Source organism: Calliopsis andreniformis, unplaced genomic scaffold (genome assembly GCF_051401765.1).
Source record: "Calliopsis andreniformis isolate RMS-2024a unplaced genomic scaffold, iyCalAndr_principal scaffold0154, whole genome shotgun sequence".
Classification (NCBI taxonomy): Eukaryota; Metazoa; Arthropoda; class Insecta; order Hymenoptera; family Andrenidae; genus Calliopsis; species Calliopsis andreniformis.
This window is the reverse complement of record NW_027480563.1, coordinates 953,393-959,360: the sequence shown is the minus strand read 5'-3', so window position 1 is coordinate 959,360 and position 5,968 is coordinate 953,393.

Here is a 5,968-nt window from a genome sequence, read left to right as displayed (position 1 = left end):
TTCAATCCTCAATACCCAATCCTCAATCTTCAATCCTCAATCCTCCATCCTCAATTCTTAATCCTCAGTCCTCAGTCCTCAGTCCTCAAACCTCAATCCTCAACCTGCAGCCCTCATCCTCAATCCTCAATCCTCAATCCTCAATCCTCACTCTTCAATCCTCAATACTCAATCTTCAATCCTCAATCCTCAGTCCTCAAACCTCATTTCTGAATCCTCAATCCTGAATCCTCAATCTTCGGCCCTCAGTCCTCTACAATCAGTTGTCAATCCTCAATTCTCTATAGAATATCCTCAATTCACAGATTTCAATACTCAATACTCAACCTGTAATCTTCAAATCTCTATCCACCAACATCAATTCTCATCACTCAACCCTCAACACTCAGTCCCCAATCCTCAACCTTCAACCCTCAATGCTCAACACTCAGTCCCCAATCCTCAATCTTCATTCCTCAATTCTCAATCCTCAATCCTCAATCCTCGTACTTCAATCCTCAATACCCAATCCTCAATCTTCAATCCTCAATCCTCAATCCTCAATTCTCAATCCTCAATCCTCGATCCTCAGACCTCAAACATCACTACTCAAACCTCAGTCCTCGTCCTCAATCCACAACCCTCATTCCCCAATCCTCAATCTTCAATCATCAATATACAATCTTCAGTCCTCAATCCTCAATACTCAATCCTCAATCCTCAATCCTCAATGTTCAATCCGAGACACCCAGTCCTCAATGTTCAATCCTCAATACTCAATCCTCAATCCTCAGTCCTCAATCCTCAATCCTCAATCATCAATTAACAACCTTCAGTCCTCAATCCTCAATACTCAATCCTCAATCCTCAATCCTCAATGTTCATTCCGCGATACCCAGTCCTCAATGTTCAATCCTCAATACTCTATCCTCAATCCTCAGTCCTCAATCCTCAATCCTCAATCCACAATCCTCTGTCCCCAAACCTCAATCCTCAAACTTCAATCCTCAATACTCAATCTTCAATCCTCATTCCTCAATACTCAATCCTCAATCCTCAATCCTCAATCGTCAGTCTTCAATCCTCAATAATCAATGTTCAATCCTCAACCCTCAATCCTCAATCCTCATTCTTCAATCCTCAATACCAAATCCTCAATCTTCAATCCTAAATCCTCCATCCTCAATTCTCAATCCTCAATCCTCAGTCCTCTGTCCTCAAACCTCAATCCTCAACCCTCAGCCCTCATCCTCAATCCTCAATCCTCAATCCTCAATCCTCACTCTTCAATCCTCAATACTCAATCATCAATCCTCAATCCTCAGCCCTCCAAGTTCAATTCCGAATCCTCAATCCTGAATCCTCAGTCTTCGGCCCTCAGTCCTCAACAATCAGTTGTCAATCCTCAATCCTCAATAGAATATCCTCAGTTCAGAGTTCTCAATACGCAATACTCAATCTGCAATCTTCAAATCTCTATCCACAAACATCAATTCTCATCACTCAACCCTCAACACTCAGTCCCCAATCCTCAATCTTCAATCCTCAATCCTTAATCCTCAATCCTCATTCCTCATACTTCATTCCTCAATACTCAATCTTCAACCCTCAATCCTCAATCCTCAATCCTCAATATTCATTCCTCAATCCTCAATCCTCAACCCTCAATCCTCATTCTTCAATCCTCAATACCCAATCCTCAATCCTCAATACCCAATCTTCAATCTGCAATCATCAATCCTCAATCCTCAATTCTCAATCCTCAATCCTCAGTCCTCAGACCTCAAACCTCAATCCTCAACCCTGAGCCCTCATTCTCAATCCTCAACCCTCAATTTTCAATCCTCAATCCTCAATCCTCAATCCTCAATCCTCAGTCCTCAATCCTCAATCCTCAATCCTCAATCCTCAATCCTCAATCCTCAATCCTCAATCCTCAATCCTCAATCCTCAATCCTCAAGCCTCAATCCTCAATCCTAAGTCCCCAAACCTCAATCCTCAATCTTCAATCCTCAATCCTCAATCCTCAATACTCAATCCTCAATCCTCAATCCTCAATCCTCAATCCTCAACCCTAAGTCCCCAAACCTCAATCCTCAATCTTCAATCCTCAATACTGAATCTTCAATCCTCAATCCTCAATACTCAATCCTCAATTCTCAATCCTCAATCATCAATCCTCAGACCTCAAACATCAGTACTCAACCCTCAGTCCTCGTCCTCAATCCACAACCATCAATACTCATCACTCAACCCTCAACACCCAGTCCCCAATATTCAACCCTCAATCCTCAACCCTCAATCCTCAATCGTCAATCTTCAATCCTCAATACTCAATCTTCAATCCTCAATCCTTAATTCTCAATCCTCAATCCTCAATCCTCAATCCTCAATCCTCAACCCTAAATCCTCAATCGTCAGTCATCAATCCTCAATACTCAATCTTCAATCCTCAAACCTCAATCCTCAATCCTCAATCCTTATTCTTCAATCATCAATACCCAAACCTCAATCTTCAATCCTCAATCCTCAACCCTCAATTGTCAATCCTCAATCCTCAGTCCTCAGTCCTCAAACCTCAATCCTCAACCCTCAGCCCTCATCCTCAATCCTCAATCGTCAATCTTCAATCCTCAATCCTCAAACCTCAATTCTGAATCCTCAATCCTGAATCCTCAATCTTCAATCCTCAATCCCCAATCCTCAATCTTCAATCCCCAATCCTCAATCCTCAATCCTCAATCCTCAATCTTCAACCCTCGACCCTCAATCCTCAATTCTCAGTCCAAAATCCTCAATCTTCAGGTCTCAATCCTCAACCATCAATCTTCAATCCTCAATACTCAATCTTCAATCCTAAATCCTCAATCCTCAATCCCCAACACTCATTCTTCAATCCTTCATACCCAATCCTCAATCTTCAATCCTCAATCCTCAATCCTGAATTCTCAATCCTCAATCCTCAATCCTCAGACCTCAAACATCAATACTCAACCCTCAGTCCTCGTCCTCAATCCACAACCATCAGTCCTCAATCCTCAACCTTCAATCATCAATATTCAATCTTCAATCCTCAATCCTCAATCCTCAATCCTCAATCCTCAACCGTCAATGTTCAATCCGCAATACCCAATCCTCAATCTTCAATCCTCAATCCTCAATCCTGAATCCTGAATCCTCAATCCTCAATCCTCAGCCCTCAAACCACAATCCTGAATCCTCATTCCTCAATACTCAATCCTCAATCCTCAATCCTCAGTCGTCAGTCTTCAATCCTCAATACTCAATGTTCAATCCTCAACCCTCAATCCTCAATCCTCATTCTTCAATCCTCAATACCCAATCCTCAATCTTCAATCCTCAATCCTCCATCCTCAATTCTTAATCCTCAGTCCTCAGTCCTCAGTCCTCAAACCTCAATCCTCAACCTGCAGCCCTCATCCTCAATCCTCAATCCTCAATCCTCAATCCTCACTCTTCAATCCTCAATACTCAATCTTCAATCCTCAATCCTCAGTCCTCAAACCTCATTTCTGAATCCTCAATCCTGAATCCTCAATCTTCGGCCCTCAGTCCTCTACAATCAGTTGTCAATCCTCAATTCTCTATAGAATATCCTCAATTCACAGATTTCAATACTCAATACTCAACCTGTAATCTTCAAATCTCTATCCACCAACATCAATTCTCATCACTCAACCCTCAACACTCAGTCCCCAATCCTCAACCTTCAACCCTCAATGCTCAACACTCAGTCCCCAATCCTCAATCTTCATTCCTCAATTCTCAATCCTCAATCCTCAATCCTCGTACTTCAATCCTCAATACCCAATCCTCAATCTTCAATCCTCAATCCTCAATCCTCAATTCTCAATCCTCAATCCTCGATCCTCAGACCTCAAACATCACTACTCAAACCTCAGTCCTCGTCCTCAATCCACAACCCTCATTCCCCAATCCTCAATCTTCAATCATCAATATACAATCTTCAGTCCTCAATCCTCAATACTCAATCCTCAATCCTCAATCCTCAATGTTCAATCCGAGACACCCAGTCCTCAATGTTCAATCCTCAATACTCAATCCTCAATCCTCAGTCCTCAATCCTCAATCCTCAATCATCAATTAACAACCTTCAGTCCTCAATCCTCAATACTGAATCCTCAATCCTCAATCCTCAATGTTCATTCCGCGATACCCAGTCCTCAATGTTCAATCCTCAATACTCTATCCTCAATCCTCAGTCCTCAATCCTCAATCCTCAATCCACAATCCTCTGTCCCCAAACCTCAATCCTCAAACTTCAATCCTCAATACTCAATCTTCAATCCTCATTCCTCAATACTCAATCCTCAATCCTCAATCCTCAATCGTCAGTCTTCAATCCTCAATAATCAATGTTCAATCCTCAACCCTCAATCCTCAATCCTCATTCTTCAATCCTCAATACCAAATCCTCAATCTTCAATCCTAAATCCTCCATCCTCAATTCTCAATCCTCAATCCTCAGTCCTCTGTCCTCAAACCTCAATCCTCAACCCTCAGCCCTCATCCTCAATCCTCAATCCTCAATCCTCAATCCTCACTCTTCAATCCTCAATACTCAATCATCAATCCTCAATCCTCAGCCCTCCAAGTTCAATTCCGAATCCTCAATCCTGAATCCTCAGTCTTCGGCCCTCAGTCCTCAACAATCAGTTGTCAATCCTCAATCCTCAATAGAATATCCTCAGTTCAGAGTTCTCAATACGCAATACTCAACCTGCAATCTTCAAATCTCTATCCACAAACATCAATTCTCATCTCTCAACCCTCAATACTCACTCCCCAATCCTCAATCCTCAATCCTCAATCCTCAATCCTCAATACTCAATCCTCAACCCTCATTCTTCAATCCTCAATACCCAATGCTCCATCATCAACACTCAATCCTCAATCCTCAATTCTGAATCCTCAATCCTCAGTCCTCAGACTTCAAACCTCAATCCTCAAACCTCAGACCTCATCCTCAATCCTCAATCCTCAATCTTCAATCCTCAATACTCAATCCTCAATACTCAACCTTCAATCCTCAATCCTCAGTCCTCAAACCTCAACTCTGAACCCTCAATCCTGAATACTCAATCTTCAATCCTCAATCCCCAATCCTCAATCTTCAATCCTCAATCCTCAATACTCAATCTTCATTCCTCAATCCTCAATTCTAAATCCTCAATACTCAATTCTCAATCGTCAGTACTCAATCCCCAATCCTCAATCTTCAATCCTCAATCCTCATTCCTCAATCCTCAATCCTCAATCTTCAATTCTCAATACTCAATCTGCAATCCTCAATCCTCAATCCTCAATCCCCAATCATCAATCCTCAATCCTCAATCTTCATTCCTCAATACTCAATCTTCAATCCTCAGCCCTCAATCCTCAATCCTCAATACTCATTATTCAATCCTCAATACCCAATGCTCAATCATCAATCCTCAATCCTAAATCCTCAATTCTCAACTCTCAATCCTCAATCCTCAGTACTCAGTCTTCGAACCTCAATCCTCAACCCTCAGACCTCATCCTCAATCCTCAATCCTCAATCTTCAATCCTCAATACTCAATCCTCAATACTCAATCTTCAATCCTCAATCGTCAGTCCTCAAACCTCAATTCTGAATCCTCAATCCTGAATACTCAATGTTCAATCCTCAATCCCAAATCCTCAATCTTCAATCCTCAATCCTCAATCCTCAATCCTCAATCCTCAATCTTCAATCCTCATTACTCAATCTTCAGTCCTCAAACCTCAATCCTCAATCCTCAATCCTCAATGCTCAATCCTCAATCTTCAATCCTCAATACTCAATCTGCAATCCTCAATCCTCAATCCTCAATCCTCAATCCTCATTCTTCAATCCTCTATACCGAATCCTCAATCTTCAACCGTCAATCCTCAATTCTCAGTCCTGAATCCTCAATCCTCATACTTCAAACATAAATACC